Consider the following 17,298-nt stretch of genomic DNA (forward strand, 5'->3'; position numbering starts at 1 on the left):
CCTATATGAGCAAGGAGTGTGGCTAAAAGTGGAGCCAGTACACAGGAGAGGAGAGATGAGGAAATAATGGAGCAGCCCACTGACATCACTTAAAGGACTTAGATCCAACTGTGCCTGAAGCTGGAGAACACTTCCAGGGAGAACATAGCATACTGGTTGAAATGTAAATGCTAGGAGACAGACTAGTCAGGTTGAAATCCCAAGTTTGCCACAGCAGTCAATAAACACAGAAACACAACTGAAAGAGTAGGGCAGAAAGGAATTTGTTTAAAGGATGTGGAATAGATCATAGAGTCACTGGAGATTCAGAGGCTGAGCAGTCAGAAATGGTGTCCAGAGCTGGGCATGGTGGTGCACACTTGTCATCCCAGCGGCTTGGGAGGCTGAGGCAGAAGGATTGCAAGTTAAATCGAGGTTTCAGCAACTTAGTGAGGCCCTAAGCAACTTAGCAAGACTCTGTCTCAAAAATAAAAAAATAAAAAGGGGATGTGTCTCAGTGGTTAGGTGCCCCTGGATTCAACCCCTGGTACCAAAACAAACACACACACAAAAACGAAACAAAACAAAACCCAAAAAAACTTAGAAAAAAAAGAATGAAACGGTCCACATTTCCATGAACGCAGCTGGATGGACTTGGGAACATTGCTGACCCCGATTCCAGATACCCAGTGCTGCCTGTCACCCCACTGCCACTGTTGCCACGGGAAGTTGGCCGTGCTGGCCCACCATGCCTGCTAGAGAACATTCCCCCGGTTAGTTTTCAATCCCAGCCCTAGGCGGATGCGCCCGATGGGCAGAGCTGAGTCACAAGCTCACGTCCTGGCTGCGGGAGGCTGGGGACGCACTTGTGGGGCATTGTCCTCCTGCCCTGTGGGAATGGCTCTCCAGGAAGTCTCAGGAAGGAGATCATTCCCTTCAACGCAGGGAGTGGGTGCAGAAGCTGGGAAGTAAGAGAGAGAGAGAGATGGCTTAGCTGATGATCACAGTAAAATTGTTGAAATCTCAGGACTCGAATATCCCCAGCACCAAAATGGAAATTATTAGTTCTTTCCTTAAAATATCATCTAGAGGACTGAAGGAGTTCAAACAGGTAAAATTCTCAGCACTATGGGGCTACCGAATGGTTTAATGAATGCTAGATCTGACTCTTTAGTTAGCAAATTTTGCCTTAAATCACTTAAAAATCAGCTGCTGTGCTGTTTTGGTTTATCCTGTATGCCTTCGGACAGTCTTGCCTTCAGTGAGGACTGCCGATACTCCATGGGGTGGCTGTGAAGCTTGAACGCATGAATAACAAAGTTCCTGGCACGGGGGACACCCCTGATCAATGATAACTACTTATTTCTAATATTAATACCAATACCACCAATAAACGGGTCTTCACGATCCTTTGTAAACGCTAAGAGCAAGGTTTGGTCAGAACTTGAAATCACATCCAGGGAGTGTTTTGATTGCGGGCTACACTGAGGATGAAAAATGGGTACACAGTTGTTTAAAAAAAAAAAAAAAGTTTTGAGCTGCTGGAGATCAAACCCCAGGCTTCACATAGGCTGGGCAAGTGCTATATCTCTGAGCTAAGCCCAGTAAGCACTTGTTGAGTGGACATTTCTTCTCCTTTATCGAAAGGAGATGAAAGATTTGTAAAGAGCTCATTTTGCAGTAAGAAGAGTTGCACTCATTCTCCCAACAGGCCTGGTGCTGGCTGTGGAGCCACAGAGATGAACAAGGTGCCCCATACCTGTCTTCAGGTGTTCCCGGCCTGGGGGAGGGTGAAAGCTCAGGTGGAGTCTGGGAATGTAAAGGAGGGAAATGTGTAGGTGTGAGGGAGGAGCATGGGTAGAAGAAATATTTCACTTTCTTCTTTGATCCACTCGAAGAAAAATGATACTGCAAGGGCGCTGGCAAATGGCTCCCTCTGGCCTTCAGGCCAGAGAGACAAAAAAGCACTGGAGGACCATGGATAAGTGGAGACAGAACCCTCTATCCGAAGGGGACTGCGGCTCTGAGGGAGGAGAAGTGGATCCAGGTTACCTGGTTTCCAGTGTGTCAAGAGAAGCCAGAAATTATGATTTCTTGATTTTTAGTTGTCAGTGATGAATGCAAATATTTTAAAAGACCGCATGGGCCTAAATAGTACAGGCCAAGAAAAGCACTGTTTGGTCTGAATTCCAGACCTGAGGCTGAGGGTCCAGGACATGACCTCCAGTCCACTAGGAGAGACAGGTCGGCAGGGACGATTTTGACACCTTGATAAGTGCTGAGGCGATAAGACGTGGTGGCTGCAGGGCAGGAGTCCTGGGGGAGGACTGAAGCAGGTCAGCAAGGGAGCAGCGGGTGGGGGGACCAGCTGGCAAAGCTCAGGTGGGTGAGAGGAAGGAGGAGCTGAGGCTGGGGAGGGGACTGGGCTGGATAGAGAGTGGCCTGGGCCACATCATCAGTCTATTCAATGACTTCTTAATTTTCCTGATTATAATTTCCGCTGGTTTTGATAGAAAAACAGAGTTGGTTTCTGTGCCCCGCCCCAAACAACCACTTCCTGTAATAAAAAGGAGGGAGCCCTTTCAGATATCAAAGTTGGCCAAGCTCCTTCCGGCTCCCTCTCCCTCACCTGCACCCTCAGCTGGTCACATTCTCTCCCCCAGGATATCTCAGAAAGCACATGCTCCTGACCTTTGTCTGAACACCCTGGACTTGCCAGCACAGAGAGACCATTTGCACAGGAGGGAACGTTTCAGTTCTTCCCAGCCCACTCTCTTTTCACTCTGTCCCGAGCCAAAAGCAGTTGATGATTCAGAGAGCGCAGGGGTGGCCAGCAGGGCCCTGGGCTGGAAACCAGGAGCCAGTTCCAGTCCTGGTCTTGCAGATGGATTCCTCCTGTAGCCCAGGACAAGACTGGGCCACACAGGCTCAGCTGTCGCATAAGCACTAGGTCAGATGGTCTCTGAGAATCTAAGGTCGCTGCCTCTCCATCAGGACTCTCAGGGCCCAGATCTGTCGCACACAGAGTGCACCTGACATCGGCTTGGGTGTCGTCCATCTAGCCAGCATGTGCCTTGTGCCAGGCGCTCTGCCAGGCTCCCGCCATATGTGAGGGAGGTGGACAGTTCACCCACTTGGTAGACGAGGAAACTGAAGCTCAGGTAATTGAAGTGATGACAACTTGCCCAGTGTGGCCAGGCTTGCAGGTGGGACCACAAAGGATACATTAGTTGAAACAATGGTTAAACATTTCACTAAAGTAGCACACAAACATCATAACATATAAAACAGCACAGAGGAGTTTACCATGAAAAACAAACTCACCTGATTCCTCAAGTCAGCTCCCTTAATAATTTTGATTATTTTTTCTTTGATGGAAACAATAGTGCCAATAGTGTGAAAGTCTGTGCCCCTCATGTTCACATGTTGAAACCCCCCAAGGCCGTGGTGTTTAGGGGACGGGCCCTTTGGGAAGTGATTGGGCCATGAAGGTGGAGGCCTTGTTGTAGCAGGAAATGAGGGTGAGGACATCCAGATCTGGAAGCAACACTTTATTGGTGGTGCGACAACCCAGAGGGATAATTCCCAAAATCTGAGCCCCGAACACAGCAGAGCTTTTGCTTCTATACATAAGTGAGTTTTGGGTACATCGAGGCAAGGGAGTTGGTGCAATTCTATTAAGGGGGTGCATTCTACATCCCTTATGTGGGTGCAAGCTTGTCAAGAGCCTAGGGACTCTTAGCTCATACAGCTTAGGGACTAAGCCTAAAGGGGATTGTTCTGTCCCTGGCTCTGTCTCCTTCTCCTGCTACTGTGGTCATCTCCTATGGTACCTGAGAGCCGCCGTAAGCCTCTAGGGTTAAATGTCAACAAGCAGAGCTGCTGTGTGTCGGCATGCAAAAACACAGCCTGTCAGCTCTTAAACCGCTAAAGTCCCCATTTTGCGCTAACCCACTGTGAGTGGGATCAGGCCCTTCAGGGCCTTCAGAGATCAGGGGCTCTTGCCCTTGATCGCCTTTCCCTTCCACCATGTGAGGACACAGGCAAAGGTGGCATCTATGTACCAGAAAGTGGGCCTTCACCAGACACCGGCTCTGCTGGCACCCTGATCTGGGACTTTCCTCCTCCAGAACTGTCAGAAACGCATTTCTGTTGTTTATGCCCAGCTTGTGGTATTTTGTTATAGCAGCCTGAACAGACTAAGACAGACAGCTGGGCACTCTGACTACTTGCTGGGACGTTTACTTACACTCTTTGCTTCCTCTGTGTCCAACTGTTTAGTATTTACATACTTATTTGTTGTTCCCTTGTTTCTTCTCATAAATTCAGTAAACATAAACTCTGATTTCTTATGCTACTGCATGGGCAATGTCTGCAGACATCCCATTTTCTAAGGCGTGAGTATGCACGGTGTTACTTTTCTCTCCATCTTTTCTACCCTCTTCTATTCTCCACTTTTCAACAGCCTCATATATATATATGTATTTTAAAGAAGAGAGAGAGAGAGAGAGAGAGAGAGAGAGAGAGAGAGAGAATTTTAATATTTACTTTTTAGTTTTCAGCGGACACAACATCTTTGTTTGTATGTGGTGCTGAGGATCGAGCCCGGGCCGCACGCATGCAAGGCGAGCGCGCTACCTTGAGCCACATCCCCAGCCCACTTATATATTTTTTAATTGTAATTTTTAAAAAATGTGGTAAATATTTCAAAGCTTCCCTCTATTTAATTTTCCTCTCCTTTGGGATGAATGGAGGATTGCATTTCCCTACCTTTTTAAATTGAGGATAGCCATGTGTCTAATTCTGGCCAATGGATGTGGGGGAAGGGATCTTTGTGACTTCTGGGCTATAGCATTTAATGGCAGGTGTGAGCCCCTACACTCATACAGTACCTGCAAGCATCACACATGGTGGCACCTCTGTCAGCCTGGGTCCTAGAACAGCAGAGCCCCCACCAGTGTTCCTCAACATGTAGTAAGTGGGAGACGTACATCTTTGTGGTCTGAAGACTCTGAGAGTTTGACTTACTTATCACGGCAGCCAATTATATTCTGATGGATGCATTTCCCATTATATGCTGTCCTGCAACTACAACTAATACTTTCATGTGTTGTCCTTACTTTAAATAAAATCAACAGATTATTTTAAAAGACATCCTTCCTCTGTCCTGGGAACTCTGCAAATGTCTTTATTTTACCTTCACCCTTATATTTGTCTGGGAATAGAATTGTAGGATAAAAATCTCTTTCAGAGCTTTCAAAATAGTGCACTAATGGTGTCTGACTTTTGACTTCTGGTGAGAAACCTGATGCTGATCTGATTCTTTTTCCCTTTATAAATGAATCTTTTTTAAATCTATGGAAAATGACATCAAAGTCTCCTAACTCGTTTTCTTTTGTTTCACCTCTTTGTTTTTTCCACTTTCTTTTGTTCTGTATTGGGAGGACTTTTTTTCAACTTTTCAGCCATTTCTTAAAGTTTGCATTTTAGCAGTATCTCATATTTGGGGAATTTTAATGCATATTCTATGTAAAGTATAGTAGAGAGAGATGCATGAGTCACAAGCACACAATGGGGTGAATTATCGCAAAGTGAACACACACAGATCACCCCCCTCCAAGTGAAGAAGTCCTTTATTATCAGGATCCAGTCGCCCTGGGCTCCCTTCCGTTCACTCCCATCCTTTCTCCCAAAGGTTACTCATTATTCTGTTCGAACACTGCCAATTAGTTCCACGTTTCCTTAAAACTTGGCATAAATGGAATCCTAGAGCAAGTCATGTATGCTCTTGAGGGCCCAGGTTCTTCTGTTGACAATTGGCAGTAAAAATATAACAGAGTTCATGGCAGATTGTAGGTGCTCAGTACATGTTTGTTAAATCTGTTCAGCTCATAGTACCTTCAAATAGCTTTCATCATTTTTCTTAACCTCCGGTGGATTTATGGCATAAAAACAGGCACTATAGTACTTAACCAGAGAACCTATAGTTGTAGGAACTGATGTGGGGCAGACTGGAAGGTGGAAAGTCGTGAAGTAGGAGGGGACACGTTCGTTGTCTTAGTTCAAGTGGCAGTGACAAAATTCTGTGGGTTTTTTTTTTTTTTTTTTTTTTTTTTTTTGTGGCTTAACAGCTTTTCACAGTTCTGAAGGCTGAAGTCTAAGATTAGGGGCCAGGATGGTTGCTTCTTGCCATCTTCTGTCTGCTTCCTCACAGAGCAAGGAGAGAAAAAGAATCTGTCGCGTGCCTCTTCCTACGAGGGCATCAATCCCATCACGAGGGCTCCATTCGTGTAATTTAATTACCTCTAGAGGTCCCGTCTCCATCACACTGGGACTTGGGGCTTAAAGAGATGGATTTGGAGGGGGGCAGAATTCAACCCGTAGCACGGGACATTGTGTAAGTTTTGTGCTGTGGGGTGCTGGGTTCTGTTGTGTTCTTTTACACAGCATTGGCTTGGTTGGGGTACATGGTTAAATTACTTGGGATCATTTGGGCCTGCTTCAGGATTCCTTTTAAGTTTTTTAAAGGCAGATTCAGAATAGCCTTTAATCTAAGCCTAATTCAGCTTCATTACTAAGGCAAGACCCCTTCCTTGATGCCTACTGTACTAAGAAGGGTTTCCATTTTGCCCTGCTAGAATCGTAGACTTTTCTTGATACTGAATCAGCTCTAGAAATTTTCTAGCCTATTCCTTTCCAAAAGTCTCCCCCTTGGCCTTGAGTAGTTTGTTTGTTTGTTTTTGTCAAGTTGAGCAGATCATGACTCAGCCACAGACTCCCCAGGACCTTTGGGAGGTCTTTGAAGTTGAGAACTCCCAACCCTCCCCTCCAGTACTCCTTTGGTAAACTTCAGCCACCCTGGCTTCCCTGGGCTCTGTTTGGGTTTCCCTTTCCTGAGCTACATCCTGAAAATCGTCTCCATGCAGTAAGGGATCATCATAAGGCTTATATTGCTGTTTCCTTTCTCTCAAGGACCATAGTTCTGCATTGCCTATTGTCCAATACAGTCCCGTGAGGCTTAATGACAGGAACAAGTTCTGAGGATGTATCATTTGGGAATTTTGTTGTGACAACATCATAGAATATACTTAAACACAAACAAAGATGGCTACAACGTCACTAGGTGACATAATCTCATGGGACCGCTGTTGTATATGTGGCCCATTGTTAGCTGAAACTTTCTGCAGCCTATGATTGCACATGAAAATCCTTATTTTATATAATTTCGCCTATTTTCCTAATTGTCTAAGAAAGGTTAAATCCAGCCTCTATTAGTCTGACGTGACTGGAAGAAAAAGTCTTTGCCCAACACTTTGAAAAAAATTATCCATGTGGAAAATCTGAAAGCCTGAAAACCACCGTTCTGGAGAAATGAGATACAAAAGACTTTGCTCTTGCTGTGGCTGTATCCCCTCAAAGCCCATGTTGGGACCTAGGATCCAACGTGGCACGGCCCCTGTGAATGGGATTAGTACTTTGAAAAAAGGTCCTGAGGAAACTAGCAGGGTCCTGTTTTCCCTTCCATTTCTTATGTTAAATGGGACACAGTGTTTATCCTTTTTGCCACCTCACTACTTTGCCTCAGCAAGAAGGTGCCATCTGGAAGCAGAGAGCAACCCTCACCAGACACCAAATCTGCCAGCACCTTGATTTTGAACTCCTCATCTCCAGAATTGTGAGAAAATAAATATTTCTGTTCTTTAAAAATTGCCTTGTCGGGGCTGGGGATGTGGCTCAAGCGGTAGCGCGCTCTCCTTGCGTGCGTGCGGCCCAGGTTCGATCCTCAGCATCACATACAAACAAAGATGTTGTGTCCGCCAAAAACTAAATAATAAATATTTAAAAAATTCTCTGTCTCTCTCACTCTCTCTTTAAAAAAAAAATTGCCTTGTCTTGGGCATTTTGTTATAGCAGCGCAAAGGAACTAAGACATTCCCCAACAAGAAATGCATCCACCCTGACTTGGAGGCAGCACACTGTTGAGGGCACAGGTTCCGGAGCTGACTGCCTGGGTTTGAGTCCCAGCTCTGCCACTTCCAAGCTAGCCTTGAGCTGGCTGTTTAATTGCTCTGTGCCTCAGTTTACTCGTCTGTAGGCTGAGTTAGTGACAATATTCTCATCTACCATGTAGGCTTGGTTGTTAATAAAGGTGAAATAAATTAATGTTTGAAAAATACTAAGGATGGTCAATGGTACATTGTATTTTGTAAGTGTCTGAACTCGTTTTTCTTATTAAAGAAGTAATGCACAGGGCTGGGGTTGTGGGCTCAGCAGCAGAGCACTCACTTAGCATGTGTGAGGCCCTGGGTTGGATCCTCAGCACCACATAAAATAAATAAATAAAATAAAGGTAATGTGTCCAACTACAACTAAAAGATATATATATATATATATATATATATATATATATATATATATATAAAATTTATTTATTTATTTATTTATTTTTTAAGAAGTAATGCACATTTACTGTAGATAGAGACGTTCACCAGGATAGAGGGGTGTGGCCTGCTAGGGCCGCCTGATTGTTTCCCATGACGCCTATCAGATAGGACTTCCTTACTACAGTGTACTTCCTCAAGCCCAGCTCTAGTCCTGCAGGCATGGGAGAAACAAAGCTTGCAGGTCTTGTTGGGTCAGATCTACCAAAGACAGCTTACACCTTGAAGTACCAACCACTGTGAGGTCCCCGCATGACTGTGTATTCAGAAATGCTCTCAGCCCAGAGGAAAATTTGCACATTATTGGACAAAAATAACAACACAGTCTCTGCTTTCTTACAACTTAAATGAAAAATTTTCTTTAACAAACATATTTTATAATTTAAACTGTTACAAGTCTTAGGTTTTAAAGATGACATACATACGTATAAGACCTGTGTAGTCTCATAGTTATATCTCTTAGAAAGCCAAATGTCTTCTCATTACATGTTATTAAACATGGGGAAGGCATCACTAGCTGTAATAATCAGGAAAAAATATGCATTTTTTGTTTCTTATTTTTGAAAAATTATCATCAGGTACACATAGATTTTACCATCTTCGCTGATCTTATTTTTTTGTTTCTTAGATTCATTTATTTATTTTGATATTGGGGATTAAACCCAGGAGCACTTGACCATTGAGCCACATCCCCAGCCCTTTTTAATATTTTTTTTAGAGAGAGGGTCTCACTGAGTTGCTTAAGGCCTGCTAAGTTGCTGAGGCTGGCTTTGAACTCGCTATCCTCCTCCTCAGCCTCCTGAGCCGCTGGGGTTACAGGCCTGCGCCACAGCACCTGGCAATCTTTGTTTCTAAATGCAAAGTTCAGTGGTGTTGAGTACTTTCAAACTGTTGTCCGACCATCATCACCATGTACTCAAAGACCTTTTATCTTGGGAATCTGAAATCCTCTTCCTATTAGGTAACACCTCCCCGTGTTGTCCCTCTTCCCATGTGACTCTTCTATGTACCCCACGTACATGGAGTCGTGAGGCCTTGGTCTGCTTGCGATCAGCTTATCTCACTCAGCGTGGTGTCCTCAGGGTCACTCCTGCTGTGCCACTGTAGAGTTTCCGCCCTTCTAAAGGCTGAGTGGGGTTCCACAGTGGGTACAGGTCTCTCTGTTCGTTCATTCATCCCTCCACGGACACTTGGGCTGCTTCCACTTTGGGCTATTATGACTAATGCTGCTGGGAACTCAGATACACACATCTCTCTTCAAAACTCTGTTTGTAATTCTTTTGAGAAACAGACCCAGAAGTGGAATGGCTGGATTACATGGTAATTCTACCTTTAATTTTTCAAGGAGCTGCCACTCTGTTTTCCACAGGGGCTGGATCATTTTGCATTTCCAACAAAGTGCCCCAGGGCTCCAACTTTTCTATATTCTCGGCCACATGTTATTTATTAATTTGGGTTTTTGTAGTGGTTATTCCTAATAAGTGTGAGTTGATAGCTCATTGTGCCTTTGATTTGCATTTCTTTAATAAATTTTCCTCTTTTTCTGAATTAAGAAATAAATTATACATGGCAAAGTGCCATGTCTTGTAACTACAGCTAAATGAAACTGTTCACATGTGTGTACCTGTGAAACTATGGTCAGATCAAGCTAAGAAGTATTCCCAGTACCCCAAGAGGCTTTCTCATGCCCCTTCCAAGTCAGTGACCCCCCCCCCCCGTCCCCCAGGTAACCACTCCTCAGGACGTGGATAATTTTAATCTCCTCTCTGGCTTTTGCCCCATCAGACCAGTCCCCAACAATGCTCTTGTCGTATTGTCCTTTGACGGTCATGGCAATGTTGACATTCTGCATAACCTTCTCCTCCTTATCTTGCTGAGGGTAATTTCAACCAGCATTCAGAATTCTCCAAGTATTGATATCCTTTGCATCACTTCTCCTCTCTTCACGAGAATTCTTATCAAATTCAGTTGTGACTTACACTTCTGTCACCAAGATTTGTTTGATTCTACACAGACTTAGAAGCTGATGTCTTCTCTCAGAGGTGGGAATACATGTATCAAGCTCCTGGGACAAAAACGGAAAGTCAGAATGTCAATGTGTTCGATGATAACAAAAAGAAAATATACTTGTTAAGTAGACTGGAATAGCCTCAGCAGCATGAGCTGCACATTCTTTCCTGAAAGCAGATCTAAATGAAAAGTCAGTTTTCACATCGAGGGTGGCTTGATGAGCACTTGCTCTCCCGGAGCTGTCCGCTGAGTCTAGCACTTGTCAAGGGTTGTGCTGGGCGCTTGGTGGAGAAGGGTGAAGAGGAAAGATGGGACTCTATGCCCACAGATTCTAAAGTACAGAGGGGAAGCCAGGCCCTGAACAGATGATCAGACTTCCAGCTTAGGAAAAAAACATCTAAAATGCACATCTTAGCCTCTGCTTTCTTTCTGCATTTACTAAAATAACATACAGAACATACAGCTACTCTTTTTTTTTGGGGGGGGGAGGTACCAGGTACTGAACCTAGGGGCACTCTACCACCGAGCCACACCCCCAGCCCTATTTTGTATTTTATTTAGAGACAGGGTCTCAGTGAGTTGCTTATCACCTCGCCATTGCTGAGGCTGGCTTTGAAATTGCGGTCCTCTTGTTTCAGCCTCCTGAGCCGCTGGGATTACAGGTGTGTAACACGCTACCTGGACCAGGGATTCCTTAAAATGGCAATTCACCAAGACAGGGGTCAGCAAACTATGGTCCATAGACTCGATTAAGTCCATTGCCTATTTACATGCAGCTAAGGACAGTCTTATACTCTTAAATGGTTGTAAAAAAAATCAAAAGGAGAATATTTTATGATGTGAAAATTTCTATGTACATAAATAAAATTTTATTGGAACACGGCCACACATTCCAACTTGTGTTCCTGAATTTCATGCTACAGTGACAGAGTTGAGTAGATGTGGTGCAGACCATCTAGCATGAAAAGCCCCCCAAAATTGATTCTGTCCCTTCACAGAAAATAATTTGCCAATCCCTGCTCTAGAAAGTCCAATAGGACTTTCTGCAATGATGAAAATACAGCAGCCAGCCTCAGCTGACGGGTGGCCATTGAGCACTGGAAATGTGACTAGTGCAACTGAGGAGCCCAAAGCTTATTCTATTTAAATTTCAGCAGCTACATGTAGGTGGAGGCTGCCATATTGATAGCCTAGCAGAGCAAGTGACAGAAGGGGTGTAAAGGCAGCACATGCTGCAAAAGGAGGGGGGAAGGCTCACAGGGTGGAGGCTGAGAGGTCCCCACAGCCTCATCTTCTCAGGCTCTTTTCCAGCCTACATTCCAAACGCTGGCCCCTGGATGGTCCCTGAAAAGATACTGAGACTTCTGGGGAGGGAGAGAGAGACTGCATAGGGTTATACTTTCCCAGGGAGGATTGTGCTCTCCTAAAAAGGGAGAGAGCTGGGCTTGTGGCTCAGCGGTAGAACACTTGCCTAGCACATGTGAGGCCCTGGGTTTGATCCTCAGCACCACATAAAAATAATAAAATAATAAAGGTATTGTGTCCATCTTCAACTAAAAAAAAAATGTCCAGAGAGTCTTCTGGAGAATTTAACCAGATCAGAAGGAAGACTTAAAGATCCTGGTACTGGGAGTTCCTAATGTATAGGCACCCAAAGTTCATGATCAATAAGCCCTCCTCATATGCTCCAAGAGCATTGGTCTACATGCTGTCCTTCAATATGAACAGATAAACAAGATTCATCATACACCTGGGGAAATCCTGGAATAAGTGAGGAAAAAACCAAACAGATAAATAGACTTAGGCAAAGATCCACGGAAACACATATTAAATTAAGAGGTTCATGAAGCTGGGTGGAAAATATAGTTTTATTTTCAGAAAGTTCATCTGAAATGTAGCATTTTCTTTGATCATGAGTAATAGAAGTAATTAAGTACCTGCAACTTCATCACCAATAGAAATCAGGTGTTTTTCTATCACATTGCTTTTGTGGAATTTATTTCAAGATATGACATTAATGCTCTTTATGACTCTGAAATTATGATCCTTAACAAACATGCTGCTAAATCTTATAATATAGAAGCATTGGGGCTGGAATATGTTACTCTATGACAGATTTCTTAAAATTTTGATAACTGCATTTCAGTATACACAGATTCCTCAACTTACAATGGGGTTCTATCAAAATAGACCAATTGTAAGTTGAAATTATCGTAAGTCAAAAATTCATTTAATGGGCTGGGGATGTGGCTCAGTGGTAGAGTGCTTACCTAGCATATGTGAAGTACTGGGTTCAATTCTCAGCACCAAATAAAAATGAAAAAATAAAATAAAAGGTATTGTGTCCATCTACAACTAAATTTTTTTTAAAAAAATGCATTTAATGCACCTAACCTATTGAACATCATAGCTGAGCAACGCAGTACACTGAAGAAGGACAGATGTTTTCCTTTCTGATCGGCTGGCTACCTAGGAGCTGCAGTTTGTTTCTCTTGCCCACACAGAGACAGAATATCATGCCACATAACACTAACCTGGGAAAAGATTAAAATTCCAATTATGGCTTTTACTGAATGCTTATTGTTTTCATACCATCATAAAGTTAAAAAAATTACATAATTTGGAGAATATCTATAAATTTTTATAACCCTATATATGGAGCTTTATTCATTTAAAAATATCATGGTGGTGCATACCTATGATACCAGTGACTTGGGAGGCTGAGGCAGGAGGGATCACAAGTTCAAGGCCAGCCTCAGCAATTTAAGGAGGCCCTAAGTAACACAGTGAGATCCTGTCTCAAAATAAAAAATCAAAAGGGCTGGAGACTTAGCTCAGTGGTAAAGTACTTCTGGGTTCAATCCCAAGAATCATTCAATCAATCATGAATAAACAATATTCTGAGAGCTGAGGTTGTGGCTCAATGTAGAGGGCTTACTTAGCATGTGCAAGGCCCTGGGTTCAATCCCCAGCACTACACACAAAAGAAGTGCTGAAAAAGGGGTTCTTGGGTTTTACAAGATTGCAAAGGAGTCCATGGCTCAAGACAGGTTAAAACATCTGTAATAATACTCTTTTTTGGAGTTAGAAGTGGGTAGGGAATGCAGACAATAATAAGCACTATGTGCCAGATTTCAAACCTTATAATTCTAAGAGGTAGCTATTATTTTGATAGCTTTAATTAGATTTTTGAAATGCTTGTTTTGTCCTGTCAGTAGGATATTTGGAAAGAGAAAAGATGAATAGATGCACTTGATAAGCCCTCTTGACCCCAAAGTCCAGCTTTCTTTTGCAGAAATGGTACATGGACATTAGAAACCAGTTAGAAAGATGCAAAAGGGACAATAAAAATGGCCCTCAAACTTGTTACCTCTCTGGTCAACATCATTCTGGCTGCTCTCTATGCCCACCAACAGAAATCGACACACATAAACTCAGACATAGATAAATTGATGTATAAAGATATGTAGATAATTTTAAACAAAACAGGATCAAATTACACATTTGTTAAGATTTTTAAGACTTTGTCATTGAACAATACATTGTGTTTATCTTCCATATCAAAAATAGGAATCAAGGGCAGTTACTATTCTTACGTACAAGTGAGGAAACCGAGAATCCTATAATTAAAACCTGCTTATGACCATACATGGTGAGAGGAGAAGAAACCTCTTGGTCATCCCAGAACTACTTCCTCTTCCAGCTCATGGTCTCTGTGAGGGGCAAACCCGGGAGTTTAGTTGTACCAGGTATTTACCTGCAAGCTTGTAGCCTTGAAGGGTTGAAGACTTCAGGGGATTTTAGCTCAAGTGGGGGGAAGACTCTATGCCAGGTGCCAACAGAGATTTACAGCTAAAAAACTTCCACTGAACTGTTAAACTCAGAGGCAGGAATCTGGTGCCTCCTGGATTCCTTGCTTTATTTCTGTTTTGATTCTTTGTAAAGCAAAGGGAGCCATAAACTCATTCCTCTGCTTAACCTCAAATAAAACAACTCCATACCTGTAATCTCAGCCACTTGGGAGGCTGAGGCAGGAGGATCACAAGTTCAAAGCCAGCCTCAGCAATTTAGTGAGTCCCTAAGCAACTTAGTGAGACCCTGTCTTAAAATAAAAAATAAAAAACTAATTTTAAAAGTGTGTGTGTGTGGGGGGGGGGGGGGCTGGGGAAATGGCTCAGTGGTTAAGCACCCCTGGGTTTAATCTTTGGTACTTAAAACAAAAACACCACTAGGTGTCTCCATGGAACCCATCACAGAGATGCAGAGCCATTCACAGGAGGTTGACCTTCCTCATCCAGCTCAGCTCCCAGGAGCTGGAGGAAGATGAGAGAGAGAATTCAAACACAAGTCCAGGGAAGGTGGACTCAGTGTGGTCAGACCAGGGTGTAATCAATTTGCAGTCTCTCAAAATCAGATTGGCTACAGCAGAATCACTTGAGGCTCTTGTTGAAAGGAGTGATGCCAAGGTTTCACTACAGAGCAGCAGGTGTCAACCTTTGCCTCCCGTGACAGTCCCAGGGAAGCTCTTAAAAGTTCAATGGCGCAGGGCTGGGGGTGTAGCTGAGCGGCAGAGCGCTGGCCTAGCATGTGTGAGGTACTAGGTTGGATCCTCAGAACCACATAAAAATAAATAAATAAATAAATAAAGGTATTATGTTCATCTACAACTAAGAACTATTTTTTTTTTTTTTTTAAAGTTCAATGACTCCAGGAACAAAATGGCAAGTAGGCTTTTCAGGTTCCTCCACAAGAAACATTAGAAACTGTCAGAACCAACTGTGTCAGAACTCTGGAAAACCATCAAAGGTTTATAGCAACCAAGTGGATTCTGAATAAGAAAAAGCAGGGCTGGGGATATATCCAGTTGGTAGAGTGCCTTCCTTGCATGCACAAGAGGCCCTGGGTTCAATCCCCAGCACCAAAAAGATAAAAAAGCAACTTAAAAGCAGCTCTGTGGGAAATGAAGGCTAAGGTAGAGCTGTAAATCAGCCTGGCCTCGTGTTGAAAGAGGACCTCAGCTCAGAGCCGGTCTGCAAAGACTGAGGGAGGTGTGTTTGATTTTGTCATCTTTCATTTGTTTTCAAGGAAATTCCTGTCAAAATACTAATCAAACATAAACTAAAGGAACAGAGATTCAGTGACCACATTTGACAAGGAATACAGTCTTTTCCTAAAATAGTTTATAAGAGTCATTAAGAAACAGAGGACTCGCTGGGCATGGTGGTGCATACCTGTAATCCCAGTGGCTTGGAAGCCTGAGCCAGGTGGATCACAGGGTTGAAGACAGTCTCAGCAACTTAGGGAAGCTATAAGCAATGTAGAGAGATCCTGCCTCAAAATACAAAATTTAAAAAGGGCTGGGGTTATAGCTTAGTGGTTAAGTGCTCTTGGGTCAATCCCTGGTACCAAAAACTAAAACTAAAACAGATCATTACAACCTTCAATAATCAAATTCAACAAACCCTGGAGAAGGGAGAGACTCTGATCTTTAAAATTATCACATTATAATATACAAATGTTCAATTTTCAGGTCTGGGAGTATAAGATTACCAACTATACAAACAAACAAACAAACAAACCACACACACACACACACACACACACACACACACAAAGAGAAAAGTGTGTTCCATGGATGCCTGTAATCCCAGCGGCTTGGGAGGCTGAGGCAAGAGGATCGAGAGTTCAAAGCTAGCCTCAGCACCTTAGCGAGACTCTGAGCAACCTAGCAAGACCCTTTCTCAAAATAAAAAATAAAATGGGCTGGGGATGTGGCTCAGTGGTTAAGCACCCCTGGGATCAATCCCTGGTACCAAAAAAAGAACAGTGTGTTTCTGAAGCTGAGAGGTATAATAACTGAAATGAAAATCTAACGTCCAGCCTTGTCCTAGTCTAATTATATTAAAATGTCTGGAGCGGGGACTCCAGCATTAGTTTCTCAAAACTCTGTGAACATTGAGAACCTCTGATCCAGAAGTTCTGATTTAGTCTCCAGAAGCTGTGACTCTACAAAAGAGGCACATTATCATCACGTGAAGAACTCTAGAAATACTAACTTCTGGATTCCTCCCCAAATCATTTGAAAAGGAATCTTTGCAGGTAAACACTGGGAATTGGCCTTTTGAACACATTTCCTTTATAATTCTGATGACCACACAATTCCATGAATTCCGTCTTCCATATGGGAAAGACTTTTCTTCATCAAGATACCAAGAGCCCCACTCTCTAATGCACATGTGTTAACAGCATTTGTTAATAGTCCCTTGATGAGGCTGACTTCGCTGAAGAGTTCACTAACTCATTTCAGACTCACATCATGTCTCGAGGGCCCTGGGAGTACAGCAGTGCACTGAAGAGACGTCTCCCTGCCCTCATGGAGCGTTCCTTCCAGCACAGGAGCCAAATAAATTACATAATTATGACTGTTGACAAGGAAATTAAAGTGAGACAAGGGGTTAGAGATGGAGGGCAGTGGGCAGGGTGTCACCAGTAGCTGACACTGAAGAAGAGACAGTGAAGGGTGAGCCTACTGTTGAGGGATATCTAGGAAGAGAGCTGCTGATTGAATAAAAATACCTAAAATCTCGGCTTAAAAGGAAGACAACTTGCACCTTTCAGTGTCTCCCTTTTGTTTTGGATTATCTCTCATCTGGGGCCAAATGGCCTCGCTCTAGGGCCGTCAACCAGTATGGGTGTGAATTTTGAGCTAGCCACACCATCCCAAAGAGTCACAATGTCTTCAACTGTAAACTGCCTTAATAGTCACCACAATTCCTATCTGACGGTAGGATTGCCATGGCGGGTACCTGGCATAGGGAGGTATAGTGCAAGCGTTAAGTCATGAGTGCTGCAGCCAATGGCTTCCATC

This window comes from Callospermophilus lateralis, chromosome 3 (assembly GCF_048772815.1).
Source record: "Callospermophilus lateralis isolate mCalLat2 chromosome 3, mCalLat2.hap1, whole genome shotgun sequence".
NCBI classification, from domain to species: domain Eukaryota; kingdom Metazoa; phylum Chordata; class Mammalia; order Rodentia; family Sciuridae; genus Callospermophilus; species Callospermophilus lateralis.